Raw genomic sequence first — 20,310 nt, 5'->3', positions numbered from 1 at the left:
GACAGCGCAGAGTCCACTTGGCACCTGTGGCACGGCTGCACATCGCCTGAGGTGTTGCAAAGGTCTCCCAGCTGCTGTGTCACCTGGCGGGGCCATCTCGAGGCTCATGTGACCCCTGTCCCGTGGAAGGATATTTCCACCGTGGAGGCTGCGCTCACTAAGTGGGATGGGGGAAAGCCTCTGCTAGGGGATAGCCCATGCCTGAGGGAACCAGCCCACCCCTGCTGCTGTGGGCTTCTGTGCCCTGCACCCCCAGGGTGACCCACGGCTGCCCCATGCCCGGGCTGTGCCTTTGCACCCCCAGTGCACCTGAGGCCACCCAATGCCAGTGCTGTGCTTGCAGCCGCTCAAGGCTCCACACTGGCAGCACAGTGCAGCCTTGGCTGCCAAGTACTTGAGGGTCAGGGACTGAGGACACAGTTTGGGTTTGTCTGGAAGATAACAGGATAAGGAGGGATGTCTGGTGCTTCAGCCTGCACTCCTTAAGCAGCTGGGGGGGGGCACATGGCTGGCCCCATGCTGCTGCCCTGCTGCCAGCTGCTGGGGTGAGGCAGGGGTCCAGTCAGCCAGTGTGTGGGACTGAGCCCCAGACTGCCTGCCCTGACGGGGCAGCCCTGTGCCCAACTCTGCTGATGTGGTTCAAAACCACAGGCAAGGCTAGCACAGGGCTGAGATGCCAAGGGCTTGCTCTGCCTGTGCTGCTGCAGCGCTCAGGGCACTGCTGAGATGCAGTGGAGGAGCACTGGGCCCTGGCAGAGACGTCAGCTGCCACGGTCCTGTGCAGTAAGAGTGACCAGCAGGTCCTAGGCTGAATCAGTAGGAGTGCAGGGATGGGCTACTGAAGTGATTCTTCTCCCTTTGCTCTACTTGCCACATTCCAGTTGGGGCTCCCCATTACAAGAAAGACATCCCATACTGGAGAGAGGCCAGTGAGGGAGGCTGCCATGCTGGTCAGGGCTGGGACTGGGCTTCCTCAGGCTGGAGGACAGGAGGAGAAGTAGGACCCTATCTGCCCTGAACTTCAGGGCACAACAGGGTTCATCTCTTCTGCCTTTGCAATCTCTAGGCCAGCACAGGCACTGAGGATGATGTCTCCTAAGGAGACATCCTGCAGTCAGAGGCTGGATGGCCAGACTGTGCAGTGACTGCTGGGCCTGGGGCTTTATCAGTGTCTCAGAGCTGATACATTTCCATGTCCAGCTTTGCCCTTTGCCCCAGTGCTGACTCCCTGCAGGTGTGCAGACATGTGAGTGTGTGTACTGTGCCTGCTGCTGGCTGCATCCTGCTCATGTCACTGCAGAAGGGACTGTTACCTTGCCCAGGGCAGAGCCAGAGGAGCCTGAGCTCTTTTGCAGTATAAGGACGGAGTGAAGCTGGCTCTGTAGAGCCCTGGTGTCATGGTTTGACATGATGCTGTTTCTGGTAAGGGGGAAGGGATTGTTAAGATGGCTTCTGTAAGAAGCTGCTTGAAATTCTCCCCAGCTCTGAGCCTGACCCACTGCTGGGACTGAGCCAATTGGGCACCTTCATGATCACTTTTTTAAGAAGAAGCCAGAATAGGACGGTTCTTCCTGTTCCTTCTTGCTCTGTTTTTCCTTCTTTTCTGCCTGGTGGTGGTGCAAGGAGTTGAATGAGAGAGGAGCAACCATGTGGACCCCAAGGTCAGTGAGGGAGGAGAGGAGGAGGTGTGCTGGGGCAGAGACTCCCCTGCATCCTGTGGAGGGGACTGGGGAAGCAGGGATTTGTTTGCACTTTGTTAAAGACCCCACATCAGCAGCAGTGCCTCTGCCCAGAAGAGGCTGTGTCCCGTGTGAGGGACCCTGTATGGGCAGAAGCCGCAGCTGCTGGGAACAACCCACACCAGAGAAGTTCATTAAGGATGGTGATCTGGGGCAAGGAGCCCGTGTTGGAGCAGGGGAAGGATGCCAGGAGTCGTCCCCATCTGAGCAGAGAGAAGCAGCAGAGCCCATCTGTGAGAGACTGACCACATCCCCAGTTCCCTGCCGCCCTGAGGGAGGAGGAGGACACTGCCCTTCATGTGGGGCAGCTGCAGTGCTGTGTATGAGCCTTTCTGCTTTCTACCGCTCTGAGCTGGAATTTTGTGGAGATAAAGAAGAAATGATGAACACACGTTCATCCCGTTCAATAGGGCATCCTGGGCATCCTTGGCTCTGGACACAGAAGGCAGAGCAGAGACACAACTTATTTATGTGAGCAAATCTCTAGCAAAGGTTGGAAACCAAAACAAGAGTGGGAATGAGAAAAGAGATGATGCAGTTACTTCAAACCTGAGCTGAGCTTATAAATTCAACCACTTTGCAGACCCAGAGGAGACTCTTGAAAGACCGATGTGAATTCTGCCATGCCCCCACAAGTCCCTTCATCCCCTGCTGGGACATGGTGAGTTGGCACTCCCTGTCCTGCAGATGACACGGCCTCCACCCGGGTGCCACCACTTCTGTCACCTGCCTCTGCATAGCATGGAAAGCCTGGGTTGTTTCCTTGCCACACACTTGTCCCACCTGGGTCCCCACCTTTGGCAGCAAGACTCCATGCTGGGGTCACTCTGCTTTTGTGGGCATCCTCAGCAGCCAGGAATGTCCCCAGTGCCTTCCGATCCATCCCTGTGACTGGGGTGGCTGTGCTGGCAGGAGCAGGGCTCAGTCTTTCCAACAGTTGGTGGCACTGGGATGTGGAGGGTCAGGCTCTTCTGCTGCTTTTGTGGCATCTGGCTGCTCCCTGGCTGCCCCACCTGGGACCAGAGCCTCCTGGAGTGGTAGACTAGACTCACTCATGCCCTGCAGCCTGTGCTCTAGAGAACAGCACTGTTTCAGGCTGAGCTTGCAGTGGTGTCCATTGGCATGCTCTGCCTGCACAGCCTGGCCCACGTACCTGCCCCAAGGCCCTGTGCTGTGGTTGGAGATGTGGCATGTACCTGGAGCCCCTTAAGGAAAGGACCATCTCTCTAGAATGTATTTTCTGTGTAGGTTTAAAGGGGAAGGGATTTAAAAAGGAGATTTTTCTTCTCTCTTGCAATTGCCACATGCTCAGTGCAGAAGCTGGGTTGGATCCCTCAGCTATTCTCAGTACAAGCCTTGGCTGTGGAGATGATAGATGACAGGAAGTCAACTCAGGCTCTGTGGTCACCTATGAGTCCTGTGGCTCATAGGAGTCCTCTCCTACCCTGGGTCCCTAGCCAGGAGTGCAACCTCAAGGCCTTTTCCAAGGATCAAGGTGTGGAGAAAAAATGAGGGAGCATGGACATGGATCCCAGGGTATAATGCTGGGCCACTTGGTGCAAGGCAGCCTGGGCTCTAGTTATATGGATTTGATGCACAATCAAGACCAGAGTCAGAGCCATGGTTAAAGCAGTTGCTGTCACGCAGACACCAGGCCACTTTCTGTGCCCTCAAGGTCCATCTGTTTTCAGCTAAAAGTGGAAAACAACTTCAGGGAAAAACAAGATGGGAAAGTGTGAGGGAGCTTGTTTATGGCAGAAACCACAAGTAGGATGAACATAAGAATGTCATCTATTAGCTGCTGTTGCTGAGCTGGCTTTGAAGCTGCTGGGTATATAAGTTAGAGCCTGCTCTCAATAAAGTGAAGAAGATTTCTGCTATCACTCACACAGTAGGACTGATTTCTTCCCACCCAGCTGAGAATCGGACCCTGGGTTGATTGTTGCATGAAGTAGGCTTGGAGCTGGTTTTCAGGCTGCGAGCCTGGTTTTTAGACTTCGAGCCTGGTTTTGGTTTTTAGGCTTTGAGCCTGGTTTTAGGCTTCAAGCCTGTTTTTTTAGGCCAAGAGCTGAAAACTTCGCGGCAAAGGAGCAACCTGAAGGCCCTGGACAGCCTGATCTAGGTGCCCCTGCTTGAGCCAGGGACTAGGTGATCCCCACTCTCAGCAAGGCTGAGTGACCTTCTGGAGTGGCTTCCAGCAGTAAGCAACCATGGTGTGTGTCAAACAGCCGTGCCTCTAAGAGACACAGCCCCAAGATGTAAGACAAAAACTACCCCAGAACCTCCCCAGGGCACACAGGTTCCCTGTAAAAGGTCAGACACAGATGCTAGGAGGATATTCCCACCATTTTCTGCTTTCCCTTAGCCCCTAGGCACTTCTGAGCATCATTGTGTGCTTGGGAGACACCTGGGTTTCATGGCCTGGTCAATGCCTACATTTAAGTTATGGGAATAACTGAGAAGGCTCTGCAAGACAGAGCTGGTGCCTGGCTGGTATGTGTCACTTCACTTCCAGGTGAGGCTGGGGAAGAGATGAGTCAGCAGAACCTTGCTTGACCAAAACCAATGAGGAATGTCAGCCCAGAAGCAGGGACCCCCTTGCTGACCCCCCAGGCTCAGCAGAAATCATGGGTCACGGGATTGGGACATTTCTGGAAAGCACAGTCTCCTTCCTTTTTGTGTCCAAGGTAAACTGTGTGCTGTTTTTTTCATCTCTTTGTAAATGAGATAAAGGAACCAAAGCAGCTTGATGAGACAAATACAAATCCTCCATGCTTCAGGTTTATTTAACTGTGTATGTTGGACCTATGAGCTTCCACAATTGATGGGAAGGTCTGGATGCCCCACAGCAGGAAGTGCTGTATTGTGCTAGGTGAATCATTAACCTGCAGAATAAGGCTAACAAGTCACAGCACATATGTCTGCGTTACTCCCAGTGTGGGCAGAGCTGGGGCTGGCCTGGAGTACAACAGCCCTGTGGGATCCTTCTGCTGGCAGGTCTGCAGCCTGGCTGCCCTGGACCACAGCCATCTGCATCACGTCAACGTTGTATGCATCAGCAAAAGGGGTAGCAAGTGCAGAACCAACCTGGAAGCTTCAGGTTTTCTCCTTGAACCCCACACATCTCCTGATAAAGCCAGTTTCCCTGGTTTTGGTAAAGGAGGTAGACAAATTAATTTCGTTTTGGGCACCAGAGGATTTCTTCTTCCTCCTGGTGCAACCAGGCCCTGGGCTTCTCCTGGCTCAGTCAAATGAAATGGTTGTTGCAGTTTTGTTTGTAGGTCCAGCCTAGAAACAAGTCACAGACACAAAACATTTCTACAGCAGTTTTGCAGAGGGCAAGCCTCAGGAACAGCCACACCATGGAGCCTCTAGAGAAGAAGCTGCAGATATTTCCCAGCAGCAAGATGAGCCCGGCTGTGCCCAAGGATGATAAAGGGTTTCAGTAGTTGCAGAGCAGGGCAATAACACAGAGCACCAAGTCATGGAGCAAGCCCTGGAGCCAAGGCGATGCTGCTGACACAAAGGGTTGCATGAAGGTGAGCAGGGCTCAGGAGCTTCCTTGTCCCTTGCCAAAGATGGTGTCCTGTGTCCTTTTCATTGTCATGGATGATGACTCTGCAGTTTTGGGAGCAGCAGAGGGAGCCCAGGGATGAATCACCAAGATAACCGGTGAATCCAGCTGCTCTTGCACAAATCTGCTCTTGGAGTATCTCTGGTTGTGATGGGCACCTCTGACATTGCTTTAATTAACCCTGGTGTGCCTGTGAGTCACTTTGGAGGGCCAGGGCATCTTCATGAGCTCTCAAGCCTTGGGGCCGCCTCTGTCCTTGTGAGGACACTGTGCAGAGGCACTCTGTGACCTGCAACCGTCTGGAGCCAACAGTCACCTCGGCTGCACCCTGTGCCAGAGGTTGCTGGGCAGGCAGGGACAAGGTCTGATCTTCATCGGTCTCCTTTGGATTCACACCATGCTCAAAGTGGAGCTGGGTATTTTCCTTGGAAAACTGAAAAAAGCCCCCCAGCCCAATCCAGGAGGCGTCTCCTGAGCATTGCAGCACAGGATGTCCTGCACAGATGTGAGTCGGGGTTACGTACTGCTGTGCTCTTCCTAATTTCTATCACACAGACACTGCCCTGGTTACTCAAAGATGGGTAAGTGGTGAGAAGGTGCAGTTCCTGTTTTTTCACTCATGTTTCAGTTACTGGTGATGAGAGGCCAGGCCCTCAGCTGAGGGTGGTACCTGAGAGCAGACACAGCAACTCTGGCAGAGGAGACCAATGCTCCTGACAGAGCCTCTCACCTCCAGCCTTTGCAGACAGTCCGTGTTTTGCACAGGGCAGAAGTCCCCCAGGGGACCTGATACGTGGAGTTGATTGAGGTTCCCCTGCCAAGCTGGCACGGGGAGGAGAGGTGCAGAGGTCACGGGCGCAGAGCCAGACTCCTGGTCCTGCAACAGCAGCAATCCCTGGCCAGAAATGGCCCCGAGAAGTCCTGGCAAGGGGCCATGCTGGATGCTGCAGAGAAGGCACAAACCCCTGGGGACCTGTGCCAGTCTGCCTGGGGGAAACTCCTTCCTGACCCCAGAACTGCCATTGGCTGTTCCCTGAGCCGCATCTGCAGAGCTCCCGTGGAGGGGAGTGATTGGGGTCGGCAGCCTGGGGCTGGTAACAGTGGGGGTCACAGTTCAGTGCTGGTTGCAGTGGGGGTCACAGCCTGGTGCTGGTTACAGTGGGGGTCACAGTTCAGTGCTGGTTACAGTGGGGGGTCACAGTTCAGTGCTGGTTACACTGAGGGTCACAGCTCGGTGCTGGTTGCAGTGGGGGTCACAGCCTGGTGCTGGTTACAGTGGGGGTCACAGCTCGGTGCTGGTTACAGTGGGGGTCACAGCTCGGTGCTGGTTATAGTGGGGGGTCACAGCTTGGTGCTGGTTGCAGTGGGGGTCACAGCTTGGTGCTGGTTGCAGTGGGGGTCACAGCTCGGTGCTGGTTGCAGTGGGGGTCACAGCTCGGTGCTGGTTATAGTGGGGGGTCACAGCTTGGTGCTGGTTGCAGTGGGGGTCACAGCTTGGTGCTGGTTGCAGTGGGGGTCACAGTTCAGTGCTGGTTATAGTGGGGGGTCACAGCTTGGTGCTGATTGCAGTGGGGGTCACAGCTCGGTGCTGGTTACAGTGGGAGTCACAGCTCGGTGCTGGTTACAGTGGGGGTCACAGCTCGGTGCTGGTTACAGTGGGAGTCACAGCTCGGTGCTGGTTGCAGTGGGAGTCACAGCTCGGTGCTGGTTGCAGTGGGGGGTCACAGCTCAGTGCTGGTTACAGTGGGGGGTCACAGCTCAGTGCTGGTTGCAGTGGGGGTCACAGCTCAGTGCTGGTTGCAGTGGGGGTCACAGCTTGGTGCCCGTTCCGCGCTGCTCAGTGCGGGTGCACGGTGGGGGTGTGACACAACTCCTGGGGCAGCCGCTGCTGCCTCCTGTGTCCCGGGAAGGGCAGCTCGGGGTCGCTGGGGCTCTGTCCTGCGCCTGACAGGGTTTCTTTGTCCCGGCAGCCACTGCCCAGCGAGGAGGATTCAGCCGAGCTCAGCAGGGATGTCCCGGGAAGCATCTGCATCCTGAGGAGAGACCACTCGCTCGGGCAGCGTCCAACCGCTTCGCCTTGGTGGGGTCTCCGGCTCCGTGTCGAGTTCAGCCGAGTTCACTGTGCCCGGAGACCCGCTGACGACTGGGCTGCTACCCGGGGCTCCCTGTGTCTCTGTCAGCCGTTCTCTGACGTCGAGGACGCTGCTGCCAAGGGCTCGTGCCCATTGTCGTGGTGCCGGCGCTTTCCAGAGGCACACGGTGCCCGCCGGGACCGAGCCTGGGCCAGCCCTCGACTGCCCCCTCGACAGACTTTGCCTCGTGCCCGGCACTGCTGGCCAGCCCGGCCTGGCTCGTTAGCCAGCGCCTCTGGACCAGCCCCACACGTGAAGCATTGCCTGGGGCTGACGGGGTGTCCTGGTTTGGGCTAGGATAGAGTTAACTTTGATGAGGAAGTAGGAAGGGGCACAACATGGGCAGCTGACCTGGGCTGGCCAGCAGGTATTCCATACCATACTGACATCATGCCCAGCACATATCGGCAGGGATGTCGGGGACGGGGCTTCGGGAGCAGAGGCAGGGCTGCCGGTCTGAGGGGGTCGCGTCAGGTCCCGGGCGGTGAGCAGCCGCGGCACGCGCCATTCCTTTTGTATAGCCCCTTGTTTACTGTTAAAACTGTTCCTTTTTCCCTCTGTTATGGACGAAAAAGTTGTCACATCCGTTTTCCTCTATAAAGAAAATTTATTAATCAAAGTTTAACACAAAATAAAGACATTTAGCAAGCAGCAAATGAGCAAAACAGTGCTGGGTGACCGGGGAAACACAGTAGTTCCGTCACGGCACACTTTGGTTTTCTATTACCCGCCTTATATAGGATCTCAATGCTGTCCACACGCCTGAACATAGTCCATGATTGGGTTCCGAAATGTCCAGCTTTTACGTCGGAGATCTTCATTGGTCATCCTTAGGATTTAAAGTTCTTATTCCTCTGATTTGCTGTAGATCGGATGTCCCGATATTCCCAATTTGGGCATTTTTGGGGTCCAGCAGTACTCCTGTTCCCTCTCGATTACTTATTTTTAAGCACTATCACAGTGTCCCCATAGCCCATTTTCACGGCCCACCCCTAGATATCTATAAAGAAACAGAACTGAGAGCTGACCATTCGGACACATATCTCTATAAAACATTCCATATTAAGCTTGTCACACCTAACACATATTTTTCTTAAACTCTTATTATTTTAATGTCTTCCTACTTTATACTATATTTATTATGATCAATAAACACTCTATATTATGATTAATTACACACTCTATATTATGATCAATACACACTTTATATTATGATCAATACACACTCTATATTATTTATTACAGTCCCCTCTTTTCTTTTAGGGTCAAATCTATGATTTACCCTCTTTGTATTGATCAATTAGACTGGTGTATTCTCAATAACAGTATTGAACCTTCCCTATCCATGGGCTGTAGTACCATAATACGCACCTTCTTTACTTGTTCCGCTATAATTCCTACGATTCTGTTAAAAATACACGATCCGATGGTTAGGGCCAATAATAGTAGTATCAGAGGTCCCACTATGGTGGATAGTAATGTAGTTAACCAAGGAGTATAGGAAAACCAAGATTCATACCAGTTTTGGTTTTTTTCTCTCTCTCGTTTTCTTTCCTCAAGCCTCTTTCTTAATTCGGCCATTGAATCCCTAACCACCCCAGTGTGATCTGCATAAAAACAGCACTCTTCTTTTAACGCTACACACAAACCTCCTTGTTGCAGAAATAAGAGGTCTAAGCCCCTCCTATTTTGTAGTACTACTTCAGATAAAGAAGTCAGTGATGATTCTAAGGCTGAAATAGATTTCTCAATTCTTAATAGGTCATCATCTATTACTTGCCTCATCGTATTAATTTCCGCCTTAGAAGAAATGAGTGCAGCAGTTCCGGTTCCTGCTCCGGTTAACCCTAAACTCACCAAGGTTGCTATGGTAATGGTTGAGATGGGTTCCCGTTTTGTATGATGCCACTGGTTTTCTTTATAGAGAGTTATCTCCTCATCTGTATGAATATATATCCTAGGGAAGATAACTACGGCTACACAAAGGTCGGCACTTCTATCGAATACCGCAAGTGACACACATGGGGTTAGCCCGGTACGGGTACATATCCATTTAGTTCCGTTTGGGGGTATTAAATAGCTGCTTTCCTGGGTGATCGTATTTTTAATACAAATCCCCTCTTTATCCTTTGGAATATTTCCTATACATAGCCCACGTCCAGTTACAACTTCCAGGGTCATTCCCTGGGTTCGATTAGTTTCTGTCCAAGGACATTTATAGGCATCTTCAGTATGTGTATAGCTTCCACTAACTGCCAATCCTTCAAAATAAGGTGGTTGGACAGAATAACATAGCCAACAATTTGTGGAGTCCGTGGTAGCGTTTACGGCACTGTATACCGATTGTATCAAGTTCCATAAGTTACTGGATGGCCTTTTACTCTTATATCTAGGGATTACTTTAGAATTCAATCTACTTAAATTACTTTGGGTATTCATACTCTTTGTTGTGGTTATCCTGCTCGAAAAGGAACTTGTGGTTGTCGTATTGTTGTCGTGGGGATAACGGGAGGAGTTGTTACCACGGGCATAGGTGGGGGTGCTAATGGAGGTTTAAGAATGGGATTTGGTCCCACTGGTAGAGGTAGCGGGAGAATCGGTGCCTTAGTTATAATGATGTGTCCTCCCATGTCTTTACCTGGCTCATAGTACCTAAATCCCCACATTCTTGCATTCATCCATCTGCTACTTGCAGGGTCTTTTACGGTAAACATCAAAAACTTAGAATCATGGGGGGTTTCTGTCACCTGAGCGAAGTGACCCGGACTATTTCCGTCGAAACCATCGATACCATCGGTACTCAACTCATTAAATGTAGCAGGTGTGCACCCATCGGGCTCCCATTTAAAATCTATATATTCATCTTTATGTACCATAGTTGGTGGTGGTGAAGTTCCCCCAGTCCACCAATATGCTAAGGTTTCACAGCCCCAATATCCGCAGTAAAAATGTCCTGGATAGTTACAATACGAAGGCCCTCCAGCAGGGCATATATAGAATCCTATGTGGTTTAAACATGGTTCCCTTTTTACCAGTTGACAAAGTGTGGCGTTGAGGACGGGAGTCCCTGCAGTTGTTGTTTTACTAATTTCTGCACCATCTTCCCACCTACAGAGGGTCCATATAGAGGGCGTATGGGGATTGGACGAATACCCATGACCGATTGTTATTATGGTCAGGATTAAACAGGAGCATACTTGCCCCTTCATGGAGATGGCCTGCTTCCTGTTCCCACTTATCACGTGCCTTTGCCTAGACCTGTAGCTTCAGAACAGCCAGGTTAGTTATCTTCTCGGCAACAGTCACGATCTTCAGGGAAAAGCCATTTCCGGACTGGATATTTAATTAATTCGATTCCCCGGCCTCAAGGACCTTTCTCCTTAGGGGAGTATGGGAGGCAATGGTGGCATAAAAGATTTGCAGCAAATATGAATGGCAATTGCCAGACCAATTAGGGTTCCAAACACTCCGGCAACGATAATCCAGGTGAGCATGTTAAGGGAATTCCCAACTCAATTCCACACTCTGGGTCACTCTCTCCTGCTCTTTCTCTTTCTGGTTATGAATTATATGATTTTTCAATATTATTCGCATACCCCAAATACATAATAATAAAACATATAAACAGAAAAACCACACAACAACAAAATTACAAGCCCATGTTACTATAAAATCAAACATATAGACTAATAGCGGGTACTATATTCCCATCCTATGCGTAAACACCAAATGGATAATATTAAAAGGTATAAGCCCACAATAGAGAGGAAAATTATATCACAGATCCCAAGTTCCATAAGGTTACCACACTACACATAGTATATCAGTTAATCCTCATAACGGGAAGTCCACACCGTACATCCTTATTTCCTGAGGTTCTTTTCGCGTGAAGGTCAGCTTCAGGTCTCCTGGTTCCCCGTGGACTCTCCAATCCATCTCTGGCAGAGGTCCCTTCACTCGACTAGCGTGGGTCCATCCTCTCTCTGCTGTGCGGATTGCTGAATCTGTAGTAAGCAATACTAAAAAGGGTCCTTCCCATCGAGGGGTTAGAGAAGATTCCTTCCAACTTTTTATGAGGACCCGATCTCCGGGTTTTATGTTATGTATTGCTACTTCTAAAGGTGGTCTTTGAACCACCATATCCCGTTTTATTAATTCCTGTCTTCTTTTCGTGAGTTCTATCATATATTCTTGTAGGGCCTTTTCCTCCACTTTAGGATGCTCTAATGGCAACTCCAAGTCGTATGGCATTCCATATAACATTTCAAAAGGAGAAAGTCCCGTATCCACCCTAGGCTGTGTTCTGATATTTAAAAGTGCTAGAGGGATACATCGTATCCAATTCAACTTGGTTTCCACCATTAATTTGGTCAAATGTTTCTTTATTTCTCCATTAACTCTTTCCACCTTCCCAGAGCTTTGAGGATGCCAAGGGGTATGATATTCCCACTTAATTCCTAAAGCCTCTAAAGTTTTCTTAATGATTTTAGATTTAAAGTGCGGTCCTCTGTCAGAGTCTATGGCTGTCATTATTCCGCATCTGGGAATAACATGTTCCAACAGCACTTTCACTACAGTCCTTGCCGTTGCCCTGGCTACCGGAAAGGCTTCTATGAAATGAGTCAAATGATCTACAAGGACTAAAAGGTATTTATATCTTCCTGTCTTCAGAAGTTCTGTGAAATCCACCTGGATTCTTTCAAAGGATCTCCTGGCCAAGTGCCTTCCCCCTTTTACCTTTTCTCTTAAATGCTGCTTATTCACCTTTTTACAAGTCAAGCAGCTTCCCACAGTTCCTTTTACTAAATCATATATCCCTAAAGTCATATACTTATTAGCAAACTGGTCCACCAGGGCCTGTACTCCCCAATGCGTTTTCTGGTGATATTTATTTAATATGGCCCAAGCCATCCCTTTTGGGATCATTTTCCTTCCATCTGGCAATATCCACTCTCCCTTTTGTTTTACTGTCCCCATTTGTTGTAGTTTTTCTTCCTCTCCTTTTGTAAATTTGGTGGCATATTTGGCTGGGGAAGAATCTTGCTCTACCGCTTTGAGTATCAATAATGTCGCCTTTCTTGCCTCTTCATCTGCCAGATTATTTCCCCTAATCTTAAAAGAGACTCCTCTCTGATGTCCCCTCACATGGACTACGGCTATATGAGTCGGGCCTCTTAATGCCTCCAGGGTTTGTTTTATTAGTGCCTCGTGCACCAACCCCTTCCCTTGGGAAGTTATTAATCCTCTTTCTTCCCATATTTTCCCGAAGGTGTGTACTACTCCGAAGGCATATTTGGAATCCGTAAATATGGTTCCGACTTTTCCTTTTAATAATTGAAGAGCTCTTAACACAGCATATAATTCACAGGCTTGGGCGGACCAGGTTGGACTAAGGGGTCCTGATTCCTTAACCTTTTCACTTTTTCCATCTATTATGGCATATCCAGATTTTCTTTTCCCATTTAGTATTCTAGATGATCCATCCACAAATAATTTTTCACCCCAAGGTAATTCCTCCTTGATACACTATAACCTTAATACAGTCGTGGAAAAGGTTCTCCCTGGGTTCCCCATATAAAAACTGAGCAGGATTCTGTAAATTAGTAGTTTCAAGGCTCAGCTGGGAGGAATGTAACAAAATTCCCTCATATTTCAATAATCTTGCATCCATAATCCATTTATCGGCTTTTTGCTGTAACACTCCTCGTATGTTATGGGGAGTATACACTTCTAGTTCTCCTCCCAAGGTTATTTTTCTGGCTTCCTCAACCAAAAGGGCTGTAGCCACTATCACTTGTAAACAGGTAGGCCACCTGCAGCTTACGGGGTCCAATAATTTAGAATAGTACCCCACCGGTTTCTTTTTGTCCGCCCATTCCTGGGTTAACACTCCAAAAGCCACCCCGTCTTCTGCATTTACAAACAGGTAAAAGGGCCTTTTTGTATCTATTAAACTTAAGACAGGAGAATTTACCAAATCGGTTTTTAAACTCTCTAGTCTTACATCGTCTTCTTCACTCCATTTGACTAAACCATTTCCTGTCAACTTCTGATATAAAAATTTAACCTTGCCACTGTAATTTTCAATCCACTATCTACAATATCCAAAGAGGCCCAAAAGTTGTCGTATTTGTCTTTTACTTTTTGGGGCTTGGAGGGATAAAATCGCATTTACCCTATTGGGGTCCAGTCTTTTAGTTCCCTTATTTAACCAATGCCCCAAATACTTTACTTCTTCTTCTGTGAATTGTAATTTAGACTTTGATACTTTCAGTCCCTTTAAGCTCAGAAAGTTCAATAGTCTGATACTAGTGGTTCGTACGACCTCCGCATATTTTCCTGCTATTAATAAATCGTCCACATATTGCAGTAGCACAGTTCCCGAGACTGGTTCAAAGTCCTGTAATATTTGTCCTAAAGCTTTCCCAAATAGGGTCGGGGATTCAGTAAACCCCTGCGGTAAGACTGTCCACCTAAATTGTTGTTTCCGAGAAGCTTCGGGATTGTCCCATTCAAATGTAAAATAATCTCGACATTCCCTTCTTAGAGGGCATGCCCAAAAGGCATCTTTTAAATCAATTACACTATACCACGTCAGGCTAGGATCCAGTTTACTTAATAAATTATATGGATTTGCCACGACGGGAAACCGAGTTACTGTTCGTTTATTTACTTCACGGAGGTCTTGTACCAAACGTATGACCCATCTGGTTTCTTGACAGGTAGAATGGGAGTATTGTGGGGTGACATGCAGGGTTCTAGTAATCCCTGCTTTAATAATCTATCTATAACTGATTGTAACCCCTTTCTCCCTTCTTGTGAAATAGGGTATTGTTTAACCTGGGTCGGTACTTCCGGATTCAATATAGTTACTTCGATAGGAGGAATATCTAGTCGGCCAACTGAGTCTGGAGTATACCATACTTTGGGGTTAATTTTGGCCTCATCTTCGGTAGTGAGAGAGTACAATTTTACGTGTATTCTCTTGCCTCTTACTTCTAAATTTATTCCTAATTCAATTATTAAATCTCTTCCTAATAGGTTATATTCTGCCTCGGGTAATAACAAAAAGGATCCAATCCCCATTCGAGACGGAGATTCTATCTCCACTTCTTTGACTACACGTACCAAAAAGGGTTCTCCCATTGCTCCCAATACCCGCACCTTTTCTGATGAAATACTACACCCTAGTGGTACGTTTTGTAAGGTAGACCTTTCGGCTCCTGAATCTATCAAGAACTCGACTTCCTGTCGCTGGGGACCCAATTTTAACTTTATCAAGTGCTCGGTGTTGCTAGTCGTCCCCAGCAAATAGAGCCCCTGACATCCCTATTCTTCTTGATACATCTTCTCGTCCTCCATCTTCTTTCTACAGTTTCTCCGTATGTGCCCCTTTTTCCCACAATAAAAGCATTCTATATCCTTTCGTCCTGTTTTCTCCTTTTGGTCCCTTCGGGAGGGCGATTGATTATTAGACAGATGTCCACCTCCTCTCCCTTGAACCGCCATTACCAAAACCCTAGCTTGCCTTTTTTCAGCTTCTTCTTCCCTTCGTACATATACTTTCTGGGCTTCTCTTAATAATTCGCCCATACCCCTATCCTGCCAGTCTTCCAATTTTTCTAATTTCTTTCGAATATCCGGCCAGGATTTTGCCACAAACTGAGTTTTTAAAAGTACCTGACCAGCTGGAGTTCCCGGGTCTATCCCCGAGTACAGCTGTAGGTATTTCCTTAGTCTTTCCAACCAATCTGTGGGGGTCTCATCTTTCTTTTGTCTTTCACTCATTACTTTATTAATATTCTGTCCTCTAGGGATGGCCTCTTTTATTCCTTGTACTATAATGGTTCTGAGATCCCCCATATGGCCCCGGTGCTCAGCGTTTTGATTATCCCAATTAGGGCGCTGTTGAGGCCATTTAATATCTGCACCGGGTCCTTGTTGATGTTGTTGGTCCCATATTCTCATTCCTGCCCTCCGAATCATTTCTCGTTCCTCTGCCGTAAATAAAATTCCCAGGACCGCTTGTAGTTCATCTCAGGTATACAGACTGGGTCCCAAAAACTGGTCCACCCTTTTGGAGACTCCCAAAGGATCGTCCAACAAGTTCCCCATTTCTCTTTTAAAGTCTCTCACATCCCCCGAGGCTACAGGCACTGATACAAATCCCACCCCAGGATGTGGGCCTCCCATGGCTACTTCCCATAAGGGGTAGAGATCTGCCTCTGGGTGTTCCTGGGCTCGTATTTCCTCCAGGACTAACCTCTGTTTTCTTGTTTGACTTCTTGTAATCCGCCTAAACCCTTTCGAGGGGTCTGGGGGATTCCTATTTTCTTTTTCTTCTTGTTCCGACTTCGACTCTGAGTCTGGATCTGTTAGAATTCGGGGAGATCCTATATAAGGCGAGTAATAGAAAACCAAAGTGTGCTGTGGCGGAACTACTGTGTTTCCCCGGTCACCCAGCGCTGTTTTGCTCATTTGCTGCTTGCTAAATGTCTTTATTTTGTGTTAAACTTTGATTAATAAATTTTCTTTATAGAGGAAAACGGATGTGACAACTTTTTTGTCCATAACACCCCTGAACCTGTTTCTTCTTCTTGTTGTTCTATTAAACAGTTCTTATTTCAACCTACGCGGGTTTTTCCCCTTTTTTCTCTGGTTCCCCTTCCTGCTCCACCGGGAGGGGAAGGAGTGAGCGAGCACCCTCGTGGCTCTTTGTTCCCGGCTGGGCAAAACCACGACACGGGGGAACAACTCTGGGGTATTTTCCTGCTGCCGCCGCTCCTGCCCATGTGATGGACGTGGCCGTTGCTCTCGCGGGTCAGCCTGTGCCCGCAGGATGTGGCCCCTCATGCTCTGTGGGCACAGCCCTGGCCTGGGCCAGGGATGGAGAACAGCTCCATCCTGCCACAGGCCCTGTGGCACAAAGCCCCGGGGAAGAAGGGGCGGGCAGGGGCCAGGCGCCGCCGGGGATGCCGGGGCTGAGGTGCTCTGGGCAGCCCCTGCAGGAGCTATTCTGGGCAGGGTCTTCCCGGCCCAGCCCCAGGGTGTCTTAGGAGGCCGGTGCCTACTTTTAGAAGATGAAGCTGGGCAAAGGAGCTGGACAGGAGCAGGAGGAAGAGCAGCTCCCGGGCTCTGTGTTCCCTGGACACGCTCAAGGCTCCCAGGGAGCCGGGATGGGCTTTTGCCCTCTCCCCCACCATTTTTGTCAAGATTTGTCAAGACTTCACGTTGAGCTGAGAGTGTTTCAGATGAGTTTTGTTTCCCACCTTGTAAAGACAGCAGCACTCAGATTTTCACCAGCATCCAGAGGGACAATAGATTTTGTGCAGCACCCTTGGGAGAGTGTTTGTGGACAAGTGTGTTGGCCTGATTTTCCTGCCTAATGCCCACTTGATCCGCTGCTGCTGTTTCCCTTGGCTGCTCTGCTGTTGCTGCCTCTGATGCTGTGTGGGCCTTGTGGGAGTGTAAGGGAGTGATATTTTCCTGTGATTCCATGGCAAGGCTAAAAGGCCCTGCTTGGAGACAAGGGGGTTAGAGCCAACACCTCCAGGGGTCCCTCCCAACACAATGTGTTTTCTTGGGAACGCTGGGGTTTAAGCCTAGCTGTCCATGAAGCACCATGCAGCTGCTCACTTATTCCACACAGGATCTTCACCTCCACCATCTCAGGGTCCCTGCAGCCAAGGCAGCCTCCGACCTTCACGTGCCCAACCAGACCTTCCTTATATGTCAGCACAGGGTCCAGCAGCACACCCCTCCTGGCTGGTTCCTCAGTCACCTGTGACAGCAAGCTGTCCTCAACATTCTCTAGGAACTGCCTGGCCTGTGTGTGCTTGGCTGAGTGGCTTTGCCAGCAAATGTCAGGGAGCTTGAAGTCCCCCACGAGGACCAGGGATTGTGAGTGTGCTTTACATAGTCTCATCCACTTCTCCTTCCTGATCAGGTGGCCTGTAGTGAACTGCCACAGTAATATCACTCCCACTACCCTGCCCCTTAATTAGAATCATAGAATCATAGAATGGTAGGGGTTGGAAGGGACGTTTAGAGATCGTCTAGTCCAACCCACCTGCAGAAGCAGGGTCACCTAGGTCCGGTCACAAAGGAACATGTCCAGGCCGGTTTGAAGACCTCCAAGGAAGGAGCCTCCACAACCCCTCTGGGCAGCCTGTGCCAGGGCTCCCTCACCTCACAGGTTTTTCTTAAGTGGAACTTTTTGTGTTCCAGCTTCATCCCATCACCCCTTGTCCTGTTGCTATCTACTATAGAAAAAAGGGATGTCCCAACCTCCTGACACCCACCCTTTAGATATCTGTAAATGTTAATAAGATCTCCCCTCAGTCTCCTCCAGACTAAACAGCCCCAGTTCCTGCAGCCTTTCCTCATATGACAGATGTTCCAGTCCCCTCACCCATGAGCACTCAACCCATCCCTCTTCCCCACCCAGGCTAAGCTCACTGTGCTCTAACTGCTCTCCCTCGATAAAGAGCAACTGCAGCCCCTCGCCTCCTTTGCCCGTCTTTCCTAAACAGCACAGAGCCATTCCTGGCTGTGCTCCAGCCGTGTGAGCAGGCCCACCATGTCTGTGTAACTGCACTGAGATCATGGCCCTGCATCTGCACCCACATCTCCAGCTCCTCCTGCTCTCTCCCCAGGCTGCGTGCCATGGTGAACAGGCAACACAGGGGCTTACTCGAGCAGACAGGTTTCCCTGGGTGGGTGCAAGGTGATCCTCCCATCTTAGACATTCCCTCAGGCTGCTCAGCCTTCTGCTTCTCAGCTTGTTGTGCAGCTGAGCTCATGGTTGCCTTTCCTTCTCTGACCTGTTTCTGTGTTAGGTGGGATGGCACACACTTTGCCATTTCACAGCCTCCCCCAGCCAAGTGCTTCAGTTTCAAGAACCTTACTCTCTGCCCCAGCACACCTCCTCCTCTCTTCCCTCACTGACCGTGGGGTCTGCATGGTCACTTCTGTCTTGTCCAACTCCTTCCATCACCTCCTTCCATCACTCCTCTTCTGGCTGCTGCTTGTCCAGAAGTGACTGCAGAGGCACCTGATTTGTTCAGCCCCAGAGGTGGGTCTGACTTATACCTGGGGAAAGTTTCAATCAACGTCTTAATGGCACAACCATTACAGCCCCTTCCCTGTTACCCAAAACGGCCCCACACAAACCCATCACAGGGAAGATGAGCTCCTTGGAAACAGTGGCTCTACTTGTCAGAGCTGCAGAGACTTGGAACTATGTCCCTACATGCACCAAAATCTCTGCCAGGTGCACAGTTGATTTTCTTTCCACACAGGTTTGTCACCTGCTGCAAATGTTTGGAACACTCCAGCAGCTCACCTCCCGCTTGGTCTCTGTCTTCTACCACACTGCCCAGGCGCCTCGTCCCTTGGCACATACTCCTCCAGCTCAGCAGTTGGAAAGAACCTGCTGCAGAGGGAGGGAGGTCCACAGTCATCACCAGCAGCCTGGGGAGAGCTGCCAGCCCTTCTGTGCATTGACAGAGCTGGTCAGGATGAGGCAGAGAGCAGACATCTGCTCCGTGCATCAAGCACAGCCTCAGAAGTTGTCCTCTGGACGCACTCTTCGCTTTGAGGCTGTGTCCTGTCTTCTCCCACACAAAAATATGGGGTGCAATGAGAAAGCTGTAGGGTGAGGGAGAAAAGATGCATGTCCTGGCAGCATGGGCCTGGGTATATCATCGGTTGCCTTCTAGTACATTGACCCTGTCTTCTTTCCTGGCAGGGTTTCCTTTCACACCCTGTTGGCTGTGTGCAAGAGTGTGGATTCGCCCCTTTGGTTTCATTGAAACGAATCTGAGGTTTCCTTCCTCACACTGTTCCCTGGGGATAAGTGTATGACAGAGTGATGTGGGTGGCAAGGGGCCTTTGGGGGTCTCTAGGCCAGCCTCGTGCTCCAAGCAGGTTCAGTTAGAAGAGATTGCTCAGGTCCTTCTCCAGTTGAGCTTCCAGTATGTCCAGGGATGGAAATCCCACAGCCTGCCTGGTCCCTGTCCGTGAGCCATCTCATGGGAGCTTTTCTCCCTTAGGTGCCTATTTGGAGCCGCCTGTGTTGTGGTGTTTCCCCATCGCCTCTTGTCCTGTCAGCACGCACCTCTAAGAAGAGCCCAGCGTTGTCCTCTGTGTACACTAGTAGGTAGGTGAAGGGAGCAATTAGGATGCCCAGAAGCCTTTGCTACTCCAGACTGAATAAACTCAGCTCCCCTCACCTCTCCTCATGCCTCCTGTACTCCCAGCCCCCGGCATCTTGGTGTCCTCCGCTTCATTTGTGTGTCAAAGTGGGGTTTTCTTGGTCATTGCTCAGCTTGGTCACTGATGATCAGACCTTTCCAGTTGTATCTGTTTTAGAAGTGAACTGTCTGCCAGAAAGGCTCGATACAGCTACGCCTCACCGGGCAGCTTTGCTCCTGTCCCGTCCCCGCCTGAGGTGTGCTGGCGGGGGGCGGCTCCACGGGCACCTTCACAGAGGCGTCTCCGGCCAGAGCAGGGGACCAGCCCGGCATCCTCACCGGGCAGCTTTCCTCAGAGCCGGCGCAGAGGCCGTCCCGCGTCCTTGGTGCCGGAGCCTGGGCGCGCACGGGCAGGACTCGGTCGCTCCCGGCTCAGCCGATCGGCTCAAGGCACGACCGCGCCGGTCGGGGCTCGACAGGGCCGTGCTGAGGCGGGTTCTCCCCGAGGGCGTGTTCGGGGGCCGGCGGCTCCAGGGCTGCCCGGGAGCCTCGTAGGCCGGCAGCGGGGCTGAAGAGGCAGCGGCGGCGTCTCCCCGCTCCTCCGGCCGCGGCTGAGGGGGTGGGGCCCGCGGCGGCCCGGCCGTCCCTCGGGGCCTGGTGCCGGGCGCGGC

Source organism: Colius striatus, chromosome 17 (genome assembly GCF_028858725.1).
Source record: "Colius striatus isolate bColStr4 chromosome 17, bColStr4.1.hap1, whole genome shotgun sequence".
Lineage (NCBI taxonomy): Eukaryota > Metazoa > Chordata > Aves > Coliiformes > Coliidae > Colius > Colius striatus.
This window is presented reverse-complemented; position numbering follows the sequence as displayed.